The sequence below is a fragment of the Magallana gigas genome, chromosome 9 (genome assembly GCF_963853765.1).
Source record: "Magallana gigas chromosome 9, xbMagGiga1.1, whole genome shotgun sequence".
NCBI classification, from domain to species: domain Eukaryota; kingdom Metazoa; phylum Mollusca; class Bivalvia; order Ostreida; family Ostreidae; genus Magallana; species Magallana gigas.
In genome coordinates this window covers 11,454,302-11,471,299 of record NC_088861.1, presented here as the reverse complement: position 1 = coordinate 11,471,299, position 16,998 = coordinate 11,454,302, and the positions used below count along the sequence as shown (strand labels likewise).

The 16,998-nt window shown below is 35.9% G+C and overlaps 1 long non-coding RNA gene across 1 annotated transcript; it reads left to right on the top strand.

The window, feature by feature from the left end:
- The first annotated feature begins 8,906 nt into the window (after positions 1–8,906).
- LOC117684114 (uncharacterized) lies at positions 8,907–15,733 on the top strand. The gene is made up of 5 exons (XR_010709282.1): positions 8,907–9,435; positions 11,053–11,215; positions 12,278–12,363; positions 13,325–13,420; positions 14,165–15,733. It is a non-coding gene; the product is annotated as an uncharacterized lncRNA (long non-coding RNA).
- The last annotated feature ends 1,265 nt before the right edge of the window (positions 15,734–16,998 follow it).

Sequence of the window (16,998 nt, the reverse complement as noted above, 5' to 3'; positions counted from 1 at the left end):
CCCATTGTGGCCCCACTTTACCCCCGGGGGTCATGATTTTCACAAATTAGAATCTACACTACCTGAGAATGCTTCCACACAAGTTTCAGCTTTCCTGGTCTTATGGTTCATGAGAAGAAGATTTTTAAAGTTTTACTCTGTATATTCCTATGTAAAACTTCGACCCCCCATTGTGGCCCCATCCTACTACTGGGGGTCATGATTTTCACAAATTAGAATCTACACTACCTGAGAATGCTTCCACACAAGTTTCACTATTTCTGGTCTTATGGTTCATGAAAAGAAGATTTTTAAAGATTTACTCTATATATTCCTATGTAAAACTTCGACCCCCCATTGTGGCCTCACCCTACCCTCGGGGTCATGATTTTCACAAATTTAAATTTACACTACCTGAGGATGCTTCCACACAAGTTTCAGCTTTCCTGGTCTTATGGTTCATGAGAAGAAGATTTTTAAAGATTTACTCTGTATATTCCTATGTAAAACTTCGACCCCCCATTGTGGCCCCACCCTACCCCCGGGGGTCATGATTTTCACAAATTAGAATCTACACTACCTGAGGATGCTTCCACACAAGTTTCAGCTTTACTGGCTGATTAGTTTCTGAGAAGAAGATTTTTAAAGATTTACTCTATATATTCCTATGTTAAATTTCGACCCCCCATTGTGGCCCCACCCTACCCCCGGGGGTCATGATTTTTACAAATTAGAATCTACACTACCTGAGAATGCTTCCACACAAGTTTCAGCTTTCCTGGTCTTATGGTTCATGAGAAGAAGATTTTTAAAGTTTTACTCTGTATATTCCTATGTAAAACTTCGACCCCCCATTGTGGCCTCATCCTACTTCTGGGGGTCATGATTTTCACAAATTAGAATCTACACTACCTGAGAATGCTTCCACACAAGTTTCACTATTTCTGGTCTTATGGTTCATGAAAAGAAGATTTTTAAAGATTTACTCTATATATTCCTGTGTAAAACTTCGACCCCCCATTGTGGCCTCACCCTACCCTCGGGGGTCATGATTTTCACAAATTAGAATCTACACTACCTGAGGATGCTTCCACACAAGTTTCAGCTTTCCTGGTCTTATGGTTCATGAGAAGAAGATTTTTAAAGTTTTACTCTGTATATTCCTATGTAAAACTTCGACCCCCCATTGTGGCCTCATCCTACTTCTGGGGGTCATGATTTTCACAAATTAGAATCTACACTACCTGAGAATGCTTCCACACAAGTTTCACTATTTCTGGTCTTATGGTTCATGAAAAGAAGATTTTTAAAGATTTACTCTATATATTCCTATGTTAAATTTCGACCCCCCATTGTGGCCCCACTTTACCCCCGGGGGTCATGATTTTCACAAATTAGAATCTACATTACCTGAGGATGCTTCCAAACAAGTTTCAGCTTTCCTGGTCTTATGGTTCATGAGAAGAAGATTTTTAAAGATTTACTCTGTATATTCCTATGTAAAACTTCGACACCCCATTGTGGCCCCACCCTAACCCCGGGGGTCATGATTTTCACAAATTAGAATCTACACTACCTGAGGATGCTTCCACACAAGTTTCAGCTTTACTGGCTGATTAGTTTCTGAGAAGAAGATTTTTAAATGTTTACTTTATATATTCCTATGTAAAACTTCGACCCCCCATTGTGGCCCCATCCTACCCCCGGGGGTCATGATTTTCACAAATTTAAATCTACATTACCTGAGGATGCTTCCACACAAGTTTCAGCTTTCCTGGTCTTATGGTTCATGAGAAGAAGATTTTTAAAGATTCACTCTGTATATTCCTATGTAAAACTTCAACCCCCCCATTGTGGCCCCACCCTACCCCCGGGGGTCATGATTTTCACAAATTAGAATCTACACTACCTGAGGATGCTTCCACACAAGTTTCAGCTTTACTGGCTGATTAGTTTCTGAGAAGAAGATTTTTAAAGATTTACTCTATATATTCCTATGTTAAATTTCGACCCCCCATTGTGGCCCCATCTTACCCCCGGGGGTCATGATTTTCACAAATTTAAATCTACACTACCTGAGGATGCTTCCACACAAGTTTCAGCTTTCCTGGTCTTATGGTTCATGAGAAGAAGATTTTTAAAGATTTACTCTGTATATTCCTATGTAAAACTTCGACCCCCATTGTGGCCCCACCCTACCCCCGGGGATCATGATTTTCACAACTTTGAATCTACACTACCTGAGGATGCTTTCACACAAGTTTCAGCTTTACTGGCTGATTACTTTCTGAGAAGAAGATTTTTAAAGATTTACTCTATATATTCCAATGTTAAATTTCGACCCCCCCATTGTGGCCCCACTTTACCCCCGGGGGTCATGATTTTCACAAATTAGAATCTACACTACCTGAGAATGCTTCCACACAAGTTTCAGCTTTCCTGGTCGTATGGTTCATGAGAAGAAGATTTTTAAAGTTTTACTCTGTATATTCCTATGTAAAACTTCGACCCCCCATTGTGGCCCCATCCTACTACTGGGGGTCATGATTTTCACAAATTAGAATCTACACTACCTGAAAATGCTTCCACACAAGTTTCACTATTTCTGGTCTTATGGTTCATGAAAAGAAGATTTTTAAAGATTTACTCTATATATTCCTATGTTAAATTTCGACCCCCCATTGTGGCCCCACTTTACCCCCGGGGGTCATGATTTTCACAAATTAGAATCTACACTACCTGAGAATGCTTCCACACAAGTTTCAGCTTTCCTGGTCTTATGGTTCATGAGAAGAAGATTTTTAAAGTTTTACTCTGTATATTCCTATGTAAAACTTCGACCCCCCATTGTGGCCCCATCCTACTACTGGGGGTCATGATTTTCACAAATTAGAATCTACACTACCTGAGAATGCTTCCACACAAGTTTCACTATTTCTGGTCTTATGGTTCATGAAAAGAAGATTTTTAAAGATTTACTCTATATATTCCTATGTAAAACTTCGACCCCCCATTGTGGCCTCACCCTACCCTCGGGGTCATGATTTTCACAAATTTAAATTTACACTACCTGAGGATGCTTCCACACAAGTTTCAGCTTTCCTGGTCTTATGGTTCATGAGAAGAAGATTTTTAAAGATTTACTCTGTATATTCCTATGTAAAACTTCGACCCCCCATTGTGGCCCCACCCTACCCCCGGGGGTCATGATTTTCACAAATTAGAATCTACACTACCTGAGGATGCTTCCACACAAGTTTCAGCTTTACTGGCTGATTAGTTTCTGAGAAGAAGATTTTTAAAGATTTACTCTATATATTCCTATGTTAAATTTCGACCCCCCATTGTGGCCCCACCCTACCCCCGGGGGTCATGATTTTTACAAATTAGAATCTACACTACCTGAGAATGCTTCCACACAAGTTTCAGCTTTCCTGGTCTTATGGTTCATGAGAAGAAGATTTTTAAAGTTTTACTCTGTATATTCCTATGTAAAACTTCGACCCCCCATTGTGGCCTCATCCTACTTCTGGGGGTCATGATTTTCACAAATTAGAATCTACACTACCTGAGAATGCTTCCACACAAGTTTCACTATTTCTGGTCTTATGGTTCATGAAAAGAAGATTTTTAAAGATTTACTCTATATATTCCTATGTTAAATTTCGACCCCCCATTGTGGCCCCACTTTACCCCCGGGGGTCATGATTTTCACAAATTAGAATCTACACTACCTGAGAATGCTTCCACACAAGTTTCAGCTTTCCTGGTCTTATGGTTCATGAGAAGAAGATTTTTAAAGTTTTACTCTGTATATTCCTATGTAAAACTTCGACCCCCCATTGTGGCCCCATCCTACTACTGGGGGTCATGATTTTCACAAATTAGAATCTACACTACCTGAGAATGCTTCCACACAAGTTTCACTATTTCTGGTCTTATGGTTCATGAAAAGAAGATTTTTAAGGATTTACTCTATATATTCCTGTGTAAAACTTCGACCCCCCATTGTGGCCTCACCCTACCCTCGGGGGTCATGATTTTCACAAATTAGAATCTACACTACCTGAGGATGCTTCCACACAAGTTTCAGCTTTCCTGGTCTTATGGTTCATGAGAAGAAGATTTTCAAAGATTTACTTTATATATTCCTTTGTTAAACTTCGACACCCCATTGTGGCCCCACCCTAACCCCGGGGATCATTATTTTCACAGCTTTGAATCTACACTACCTGAGAATGCTTCCACACAAGTTTCAGCTTTACTGGCTGATTAGTTTCTGAGAAGAAGATTTTTAAAGGTTTACTCTATATATTCCTATGTAAAACTTCGACCCCCCATTGTGGCCCCATCCTACTACTGGGGGTCATGATTTTCACAAATTTAAATCTACATTACCTGAGGATGCTTCCACACAAGTTTCAGCTTTCCTGGTCTTATGGTTCATGAGAAGAAGATTTTTAAAGATTTACTCTGTATATTCCTATGTAAAACTTCGACACCCCATTGTGGCCCCACCCTAACCCCGGGGGTCATGATTTTCACAAATTAGAATCTACACTACCTGAGGATGCTTCCACACAAGTTTCAGCTTTACTGGCTGATTAGTTTCTGAGAAGAAGATTTTTAAAGGTTTACTCTATATATTCCTATGTAAAACTTCGACCCCCCATTGTGGCCCCATCCTACCCCCGGGGGTCATGATTTTCACAAATTTAAATCTACATTACCTGAGGATGCTTCCACACAAGTTTCAGCTTTCCTGGTCTTATGGTTCATGAGAAGAAGATTTTTAAAGATTTACTCTGTATATTCCTATGTAAAACTTCGACCCCCCCATTGTGGCCCCACCCTACCCCCGGGGGTCATGATTTTCACAAATTAGAATCTACACTACCTGAGGATGCTTCCACACAAGTTTCAGCTTTACTGGCTGATTAGTTTCTGAGAAGAAGATTTTTAAAGATTTACTCTATATATTCCTATGTTAAATTTCGACCCCCCATTGTGGCCCCACCCTACCCCCGGGGGTCATGATTTTTACAAATTAGAATCTACACTACCTGAGAATGCTTCCACACAAGTTTCAGCTTTCCTGGTCTTATGGTTCATGAGAAGAAGATTTTTAAAGTTTTACTCTGTATATTCCTATGTAAAACTTCGACCCCTCATTGTGGCCTCATCCTACTACTGGGGGTCATGATTTTCACAAATTAGAATCTACACTACCTGAGAATGCTTCCACACAAGTTTCACTATTTCTGGTCTTATGGTTCATGAAAAGAAGATTTTTAAAGATTTACTCTATATATTCCTATGTTAAATTTCGACCCCCCATTGTGGCCCCACTTTACCCCCGGGGGTCATGATTTTCACAAATTAGAATCTACACTACCTGAGGATGCTTCCACACAAGTTTCAGCTTTCCTGGTCTTATGGTTCATGAGAAGAAGATTTTTAAAGTTTTACTCTGTATATTCCTATGTAAAACTTCGACCCCCCATTGTGGCCCCATCCTACTACTGGGGGTCATGATTTTCACAAATTAGAATCTACACTACCTGAGAATGCTTCCACACAAGTTTCACTATTTCTGGTCTTATGGTTCATGAAAAGAAGATTTTTAAAGATTTACTCTATATATTCCTATGTAAAACTTCGACCCCCCATTGTGGCCTCACCCTACCCTCGGGGTCATGATTTTCACAAATTTAAATTTACACTACCTGAGGATGCTTCCACACAAGTTTCAGCTTTCCTGGTCTTATGGTTCATGAGAAGAAGATTTTCAAAGATTTACTTTATATATTCCTTTGTTAAACTTCGACACCCCATTGTGGCCCCACCCTAACCCCGGGGATCATGATTTTCACAACTTTGAATCTACACTACCTGAGGATGCTTCCACACAAGTTTCAGCTTTACTGGCTGATTAGTTTCTGGGAAGAAGATTTTAAAAGGTTTACTCTGTATATTCCTATGTAAAACTTCGACCCCCCATTGTGGCCCCATCCTACCCCTGGGGGTCATGATTTTCACAAATTTAAATCTACACTACCTGAGGATGCTTCCACACAAGTTTCAGCTTTCCTGGTCTTATGGTTCATGAGAAGAAGAATTTTAAAGAAATTACTCTGTATATTCCTATGTAAAACTTCGACCCCCATTGTGGCCCCACCCTACCCCCGGGGGTCATGATTTTCACAAATTAGAATCTACACTACCTGAGAATGCTTCCACACAAGTTTCAGCTTTACTGGCTGATTAGTTTCTGAGAAGAAGATTTTTAAAGGTTTACTCTATATATTCCTATGTAAAACTTCGACCCCCTATTGTGGCCCCATCCTACCTCCGGGGGTCATGATTTTCACAAATTTAAATCTACATTACCTGAGGATGCTTCCACACAAGTTTCAGCTTTACTGGCTGATTAGTTTCTGAGAAGAAGATTTTTAAAGATTTACTCTATATATTCCTATGTTAAATTTCGACCCCCCATTGTGGCCCCACCCTACCCCCGGGGGTCATGATTTTTACAAATTAGAATCTACACTACCTGAGAATGCTTCCACACAAGTTTCAGCTTTCCTGGTCTTATGGTTCATGAGAAGAAGATTTTTAAAGTTTTACTCTGTATATTCCTATGTAAAACTTCGACCCCCCATTGTGGCCTCATCCTACTACTGGGGGTCATGATTTTCACAAATTAGAATCTACACTACCTGAGAATGCTTCCACACAAGTTTCACTATTTCTGGTCTTATGGTTCATGAAAAGAAGATTTTTAAAGATTTACTCTATATATTCCTATGTAAAACTTCGACCCCCCATTGTGGCCTTACCCTACCCTCGGGGGTCATGATTTTCACAAATTAGAATCTACACTACCTGAGGATGCTTCCACACACGTTTCAGCTTGCCTGGTCTTATGGTTCATGAGAAGAAGATTTTTAAAGATTTACTTTATATATTCCTATGTAAAACTTCGACACCCCATTGTGGCCCCACCCTACCCCCGGGGATCATGATTTTCACAACTTTGAATCTACACTACCTGAGGATGCTTTCACACAAGTTTCAGCTTTACTGGCTGATTAGTTTCTGAGAAGAAGATTTTTAAAGATTTACTCTATATATTCCAATGTTAAATTTCGACCCCCCATTGTGGCCCCACTTTACCCCCGGGGGTCATGATTTTCACAAATTAGAATCTACACTACCTGAGAATGCTTCCACACAAGTTTCAGCTTTCCTGGTCGTATGGTTCATGAGAAGAAGATTTTTAAAGTTTTACTCTGTATATTCCTATGTAAAACTTCGACCCCCCATTGTGGCCCCATCCTACTACTGGGGGTCATGATTTTCACAAATTAGAATCTACACTACCTGAAAATGCTTCCACACAAGTTTCACTATTTCTGGTCTTATGGTTCATGAAAAGAAGATTTTAAAGATTTACTCTATATATTCCTATGTTAAATTTCGACCCCCCATTGTGGCCCCACTTTACCCCCGGGGGTCATGATTTTCACAAATTAAAATCTACACTACCTGAGGATGCTTCCACACAAGTTTCAGCTTTCCTGGTCGTATGGTTCATGAGAAGAAGATTTTTAAAGTTTTACTCTGTATATTCCTATGTAAAACTTCGACCCCCCATTGTGGCCCCATCCTACTACTGGGGGTCATGATTTTCACAAATTAGAATCTACACTACCTGAGAATGCTTCCACACAAGTTTCACTATTTCTGGTCTTATGGTTCATGAAAAGAAGATTTTTAAAGATTTACTCTATATATTCCTATGTAAAACTTCGACCCCCCATTGTGGCCTCACCCTACCCTCGGGGTCATGATTTTCACAAATTTTAATCTACACTACCTGAGAATGCTTCCACACAAGTTTCAGCTTTCCTGGTCTTATGGTTCATGAGAAGAAGATTTTTAAAGATTTACTTTATATATTCCTTTGTTAAACTTCGACACCCCATTGTGGCCCCACCCTAACCCCGGGGATCATGATTTTCACAACTTTGAATCTACACTACCTGAGGATGCTTCCACACAAGTTTCAGCTTTACTGGCTGATTAGCACTGCACGAAAAGTCGCGTTTAATATAATTTTATAGATTCGTTTACCAAATTATATTTCTTGTTTTTAATATAATTTGTGTATAACGTTATATTATATGCAAAATATAATGTCATTTACTTGATTGGATTTTATAATAAAGTATAATTAGATTTAATGCGATATACAACAAGAATAATGTAGTTTTATAGAAAAAATTATACGTTTCGTTTAAGAAAATTGACATTCATACGTAAATACATTTATACATAAAGTTTAATAATGTTTCTGGTATTCAGGAAATATATATGATAATTGATGTGTCAATAATATGTTATTTTATACAAAATAAAATGTTGTTTACGTACTCATTATTGCAAATACACAAAATCGTCTATATGTATCAAACTATCTGATCATTATGTTCTGATTTAATCATGGGAGGGGTTCAAGACGGTAAACACAAAACATCCTAATGATTATTTTTTCAGACACGTATAAGTAGATTAGATACAATATACAAAAAAGAATAACAAAGTTTAATAGAAAAAATATATAACTATGATAATTTTAGTGTGATCTTTATATGTATATTTGCTTATACTTGAAGTTTAACTAAGTTTGATTTGCATTAAATATACGTGATAATTAATGTGCCATTAATACATCTTTCATTTAGAATAAAATATTGTTTATACACTGATACAAACAGACAAAATATTATAAAGCATCCAATATTATTATATGCTGCAGCTCTGAACTTACATGTACGTGGAAGGGGTTTGGGACGAAAAAAAAACACACTAAATTAATCACTTCAAGGAAATATTTGATTTGTAGTAAAAAAAACACCTCACAGAGCAAATAAAAAATATTTGACTATAACAATTGATTCAGGATGAGAGAGAGAGAGAGAGAGAGAGAGAGAGAGAGAGAGAGAGAGAGAGAGAGAGAGAGAGAGAGAGAGAGAGAGAGAGAGAGAGAGAGAGAGAGAGAGAGAGAGTTTAACCTCTACGCGCATGCGAATCAAATTAAGCCAATCAAAAATCGAGAGAATTCTGAACCCGCCAAGCTGCGATGGAGATAACATGTCGGATTTGAGTGAAGTAGCGAAGTAGATCTATCAGAATTTAGTGCTCTTGGACTGATGAATCATCAGATTCGTACATCGACGAAATCTTTAGGAAAACATCCATTGTCAAGACTATTGTCAAGTGCCGAAAGGGAAGAAAAAGTTACCACCATGTCAAGCAGGTAGAGCGCTCGTGAGAAACAAGATGGCGAAACAGTCCCACAACGTCAGTCCTTTGCCTCAACTTCTGTTCTTACATGTAGCAGCACCTTGGAGATAGGTTCGCCGGCCAGTAGTACCAGTTGTTTAATAGGTATGGTGGTGATTACAGTATCGATAAACAAGCGTCCCATTATCACATGCTCTTGTAATTTTATAGTTACTTCCCCTTGTGAACATGATTATTTCCCTTGTAAGAAGTACAGTCAACTCGTAACCAAACTGATTTGTAATCAAATAGTCGGATAGTCCGAGTTAAAAATAACTTCAAATTACATGATTATGCCCACAGTCATAACTGTTTAATATTGATATTCATTTAGATAAATATTGTCGGGTATGTCATATTATCAAATTACCATATTATCTACCGGTATAAGTATTTGTACTCACAGATGCTTGGGGACGGGACCCCCAACCCCCATATTCACCCCCTCCCCCCCCCCCCCCCCCCCCCACATTCACAAGTTATTTTTTTACCATTTGACACCTTATGAAATTAAAGAGACCATCATTTCCAGCCGGTCAGTACTTTTTCAGTTATGAGCCCGTCCTATGATATCGCGGTAGTTATATTATTTTGTTAAAAAATCTATCAATACGAAAATATTTCCAGAAACTAATGTTTTGTGAGTTTATATACCTCAGTAATGTTTAACGTGTCTGTTTTCAATGTCTATAAATATTCCGACGTCAAATGTCAATTTCAGCGCGTGCTACTATAAGTAAACAGAAATACTGCGATACTATAGAACCAGCGATATGATAGAAACAAGTATAAATAATTTAAGGATTTCCTAGCGAGGTGTCAAATTTTACAGGATGGTGTCTGCTGACATTGCAAATTCTTTGCTTTTTATACCAGGGGTATATATTTTCTTTCTGCATAGCTTTTGCGTTAATTGTGTTTTTTAAATGTAGCATAAATCAACATATCGTTAAAAATAAATGATAAAATAATAACCCGAGAATGGACGGGGGGGGGGGGGGGGGGGGGGGGGAGAGCAATGATTAAACACACAAGTTTCAAATTTAATCAATGTTGATTATAATTTGTCCCAAGTTATTGCTTCCATCACTTTTTGATGATTTTTTATAAAAATACACCTAGGATACACTCAAATAGAAGTACAGTTGAAATCGATGAAATGGAAAATATATCCAAGATGTCTCCATTCAATGACACATCATTTTTCACTCATAAAAGTTCACAGGAAGGTAAATAAATTTCTTACGGAAATTTATAATAGGAAATGTCTGCATCTTTTCGCCATCTGGAAATCACTTGGAATATATACCTTGCACAATTTTTCGTTATCCAGGCTATTTCATGGCTGGTGCAGTGAAAAATCCCCATAGACTATTTTGAGTTGTATATTGAGATCTGAAGGGGCAAAAGCCAAAGGGGTGTTTCAAAACAGATAATCTGAAGATATTTCATATCTATTTTGAGGATGAACATAATTTGAGCACATAGATATTTATGATTATCAAAATATCAAGAAAAAGTGAACGAAGGAAAAACTCGGGACAGAGTGTAGCTATTAACCAAGAATTGCTACCCATTATAGTCGCAATCTGTGACCTATTGATTAAGAGTCGGCTTGGTTTAGAGTCGGTTTGGGTACGACTTGACTTGATTCCCCTTAGAGGCCTAGAATAACTCTTCAATGCCTGTATTTTGATTTATTTTCACTATTTTGATGAATAGGACCAGCATCGTGGCCACTTTTCAAGTTGAGAAAGATTGAGCTTCAGCAGGAAAAAATCTTGGAGGGGCAGAAGGAAATCAACGCTAAATACTCTCTGAAAGTAATCCATCGCAAAAGAAAGGAAATAAGAAAGTTAAAATATGTGTACCCAGCCAAGTACATGTAAGTATATTTGATGTCAATAAAATATTGGTCTGATTTGCTATATTTAACATATAACCGCAAAAAAATATAGGGATGGGACAATACACCAGTGCATCACGGTATATACTTTGACGATATTTGGATCGATACATTTACCATTAATACAACGATACCGTAGCGAACTTTTTTTTTATTTTCATAAAATATCCGAGCTTCATTTACCAGCTATTTTAAGTCCGCGCGCCTAATATGAAAGTACAAAGATGGCAGAAAACCTCATAAAGTTGTCAAATCGAAGCTAAATCTGGAGTGTGGAAAACTTTCGGATTGCTTGTTTATGAAAAGTAGTGAATACAAGACGAAAGTAATTTGTAAATTGTTCAACGTTCATTTTAAATATAATGAAATCACTTTGGACATGTGGTAATACATAGACAGATTCAATAAATTTTAAGCCCTTATTCATGTTTTCATTTAGTTGCAATGTATCGTGATATGTATCATATCTAAGTAAAGTATCGTCCCAGCCCTGAAAAAATTCATAACTGAATTGAAGCTGAAGATTTTTTTTTCAGTGATTAATCTATTGTAGCTTTTTGTTTAAATGTTTTTTGAATTAGGTTTTGCTGGAATCTTGTTTGGGCCTAAGAATTAGAGGATTATGTGGTACATTCTCTGACAAAAAACAGTAGGCTTCATCTGAACACAACATTTTACAAAGCTTTGGCTAAAATAAATAAAAGAATTGGGTGATAAAGCCTTTCATTTTTGTTGTACACCTGATTTCCACACCTAAAACTCATGATGTTCTGTTTACCATACTGATTTTTTTTTTTGCATGTTTGAATGTAATATTGCTGAGACATAACATACATATATTTGATAAGCATAAATGTTGTGACTGGCTTGTATATTAATATATATTCAATCATTTGTACACATCTAAAATTTTTGTTAATTGTATTATACAGGCTTATACTGTAATGTACATGTGGAGCGTATTGAGAGGAGTTATCTCAATATCAGCAACTATATAATTGTATGGCCTTGGTATGATATTTTGTGAATGCATACTTTCAGATTGCTGTGCATGATGGATACTCCCATGGAATTTCCCTAGGATTGTAGTGAAAAATGAAATCTGATGATGGAAACCAAATATTGAAGTAAAACTTTTTAAAGAATTAATAACTTAGACCACACCAATAAAAATTTTTGTTTGCAGGGTTCGACACTAACCTTAGTCCGTTAGTCACAGACTAATAGATTTTCATACGGATTAACAAAATTTCTGTCTAGTCAGTCCGGTCAAACTAATAAAAAGTTTTGCTTAAAAAATGTGTAAATTAACGATGTGTGATTGTCGACATTTTAATGGAAAACCCTGACTGTATTTTTATTATCTAGCATATGATACATTGCTACCGAGCAAAACAACAGAGGTATGCAGGATATTATGGGTGACTTGATTATTTCTTTGCCGTAAGGGGATGTCCGAGAAAATTAATAGGTTACAAGCGCACGTGTTCACAACAACAGCTTCGAAGAGGGACGCTTATGTGTTTTTAAAAAATATAGGTGAAACGAATCTCCTGTGAGTTGTTTAATTTAAATGAATTGTTTTACGTTAAATAATTTGTGATAAATTGCTTATTATTTTAAACAGATTTTTAAAGAACTTAAACAATGAAAAGAACAAGGTAGCTCATAGCCTGGATCTAATTTGCATAGATCTATTTATAACATCTGTAATGGCGGCATACACCTAGTACACAGAGATAGTGAATACGCAGCTCATTGCTATGTACTGCATAGCACAATACAACTAAACATGTGCAACACCTGTAAGAAAAACATTTTAGTGTATATTATGCACCCCTTTCTTACAAATGCTATTTAAAAACTCCATACTATATATAAGGCAAATACGGTAATGCTTTTTAATTTATTTCTGACGGGCACATAAAATTGCCTGCGGACTAGTTAAAATGAACAGGCACTAGTCCGGCTGGACTAATGCATCAAACAGTTAGTGTCGAACCCTGTGTTTGTCAGATCCCGCGCTCTTGTATTTAAATAAAACTTTACAAATAATATTCTAATTTTTGTTGCAATGTTATATTTTAGATGCAATAAACAGATATTTCCTGTCTATGCAAGATAAAGGAAGGAGAGAGTCGATTCTTTCAAGAAAGGAATGGATCTGTATCAAAGGAAAGAAGGGTATGCCCAATTATATGCACTGCATGTTTTGAGAGTTTAGACCATACATATGTTCAAATGTCCCTGTTTACAACTGCCAAAATCATGAACTTGTATTGAAGTTCTAATTTATGCTGTATTATATACAGTGACTGTTCTATTGATTTAACTTACCTTTTAAGATTAATAAGGAGTTTTGATGTATAAATCGCATTTGCAGATAAGGCAAGAATTAACAGAAATGTAAATACTTGATATTATGCCCCCTTCAGACAAGGGAGGGAATACTACATTGCTGTTGTTGATCGGCCGGTCCACCAACAATTTCCTTTAACACAGAGGTTGCTCCTATTGATATGAAATTTGACACACAGATTCATCATAATAATATTTTGGTCAAGTTTGATTTAGAGTCTGATTGAGCAATTTTTGACAGAGTTATGCCCCTTGCATATGGGAAAATCCCAATTATTTGCTTTTTCGTTCATTTCTTTATAGAGGTCTCCAAGGAAGAAAGGGACAATTGTGTTTCACAAATATCTCGTTTTTATGAAATATATAGTCTCATAACTGCAATAGTGTGTGTAGGCAAATTTTCATGATGCACAAACGCCTGTTACTCCTCTTTCAAAAAACAATGATTTAATGCTTAAATAAATTGTCTGAGGAATTTAAAAGAAAAGCCTGAACATTTTACAATGTTGGCTTTTTAAAGACAATATGTGTGTATAAACATGTGTATTTATGTGTGTATATATGTTGTAGAAAATGGAAGTTATACTATAGACAGGCTGTCAGGCTGTATTTAAACAAAAGACCTCCTGGGATGAGGAGAAAAAGAAACAAGTAGAACCTGTATTTCTTGTCGAGTACTTGATGATGTCATCAGAATATGAAAATGATTGGGAAGATGACACAATATATGAAATCACATCTCTAAAGTGGCGCTCTGACGAATGTTTAATTGGACACCAAAAGTTCTGATCTGAAATCCAAATGTTCAAAAAGGCAAAGTATAAGACGTATAAGGACCAACAATGAATCATCTAGAGACAAACCAGAAAATATATCAAATGAACAGAAATGGGCCATTTGAGATTTTTAAAAGATCTCTGCAACTGTCATGTATAATAAGCTCACCTGAGCTGAAAGTTATTATATGGTTTTACTGATATGCAAGCATTTTGACATATACATTGTTGATTGTATAAAATTGTTAACTCCGTCCCATGGACAATTTTTGTTCCTCGCAAGAGGTTCATTCATATTTTGATGTAGGTTTATTATCCATGTATAAAGAGTTGTTTAACACTTCTTGAGAACTGCAAAGCTCAATATGTGATATGACTGTAAAATCATTGCAGAATAGCTTGATGTATTGTTGTAGTATGATGAACCTAAAAATATGCTGGGTATTTTTTTAAATACAGGATCTGATATTACTTGTTCAACTCATACTGTTATGTAAAAGAATAATCATTGTGTATTTTTTTATTGTTGAATTTTTTTTATGCTGATCAATTATAGATTAAATTTGGCCATTATGATTTTCAATTTTTGTCATATTGGCATGTAACCAAGTCATACTTTTTTTTATCTCAATTTATTTACAAATATGTTTAAGTTTATTTCCAGTAATTAGTGCATACATCTCTATAGCATAATAGAACTGAAGACAATAGGAAGTTATTTATTTTTAAAGGGAGCTCTGTTGGCAGTTAGTTGCAGATCTTGATACCCAAGTAAGAGAAAGGTGGCGTCTCTGACCGATCATTTGCTCTTTCTTGTGGGCAAGTGAGGCTTCCCTGTCAAAGGCTTGTATAAGTTTAAAATCGTAGATCAAATTATAAACTGAACACATATATGAGTGATATAAAGTGGTTATTTTGATGAATATTTTATCATAATTTGTTTCTTTTGTTCTAAGTAAAGAGTTAAAGACTAGATTTTTGATAATTTTTTGAGTAAAGAGTAGTTTTTATGGACATCTAGGCAGGACTTTTTGTATGTATATCTTTCAGAGCTTGTTCCTGAAACTTGGGCGTAGACTAGAAAATTTACGGAAAAAATACAATTTTTATCTCAAGTTATTTTAATCTACATATTTGTACAAGTTTCACTTATATAATTTATTAGCTTAATTAGCTCTATAGTGAACAAAATTTGTTGTTAAAAATATACAGGAGACAATGCAAGAGTATTTTGAAAGGGCTTTGCTGGCAGTAAGTTGAAGATCTTGATACCCAAGTAAGAGAAAGGTGGTGTCTCTGACCGATCCTTTTGCTCTTGCTTGTGGGCGAGTGAGGCTTCCCTGTCAGTTTCTTACAGATGCAAGGAATAAACAAACAAGACTTGATAAGACATTTCTGAGTAAAATAATGGGGAACTGTTTTCTTTTTATGATAAGTAAGATTGAGTTGAATATTTATAGTGTCATAACTTTTTTACATTCTGTACATGCATATGCCAGGTCTTATTTCAGACCTTAATAGGATAGACTAGAAGAATTTTTATTGAAAGTGAATTTTAAGCAGGAGACAATGAAAGAGTATTTTGAAAGGGCTTTGCTGGCAGTAAGTTGCAGATCTTGATACCCAAGTAAGAGAAAGGTGGTGTCTCAGACCGATCCTTTTGCTCTTGCTTGTGGGCGAGTGAGGCTTCCCTGTCAGTTTCTTACAGATGCAAGAAATAAACAAGACTTGATAAGACATTTCTGAGTAAAATATTGGGGAAACTGTTTTCTTTTTATGATAAGTAAGATTGAGTTGAATTTTTATAGTGTCATAACTTTTTTAAATTTTGTACATGCATATGCTTGATCTTATTCCAGACCTTATTAGGATAGACTAGAAGAATTTTATTGAATTTCCATGATTTAAATTTACCATTTCGCCAAATTTTGATAATCAATTATTGTTTGCATTGGAAGTGTGTGTAAATTAAAATTACTTTATATACGTTCCAAAATGTTAACTGAATAGTCTGGTCATTAGAATATGTAATTTTCTTTTCTGTATAATAAATTTTCAATATTATAATGTAAAACCTAGGGAATTTTTTTTAAAATCACATGAAGTGTTTAAAATTAGAGATGCACATGTACATCCTATTATTGAACAATTTGTTTATTCAATTTAGTATAATTTGGTATTTGTATGCATCATATATATAAATATATAGGGTTTTTTCAATGCTATTACATATAATATGATTGTTAATATATATCTTCTCTGAAGTGGTTTTCATGGAAACTCTTATCTATTTGCAGTTATGAACTATAGAGTATGTATGTAGTATGTATGTTTCTATGAAAACATGCTATTTTCAAAATACATGTACTAGGAAAGAGAATTTGTGTGTGCGTGTGTATGTATTTTAGTGACCAGTAAATAAGTAAAAAAAATTTGATTACTTCAGTATTGTCAACTTTCAACAATTGCTTTTCTTTATCCACATGCATTATATAGAAAAAATGACTTTGTGTTGTAATTTATGTTGTATATGAAAATACGCAAGTTAAACTAGAATTTGTTATTTGCAGACCATGCAGCAATTTTTATTGGTCTGTTTCAGTTGTGTTTTTTTTTCCTACTAGTCTA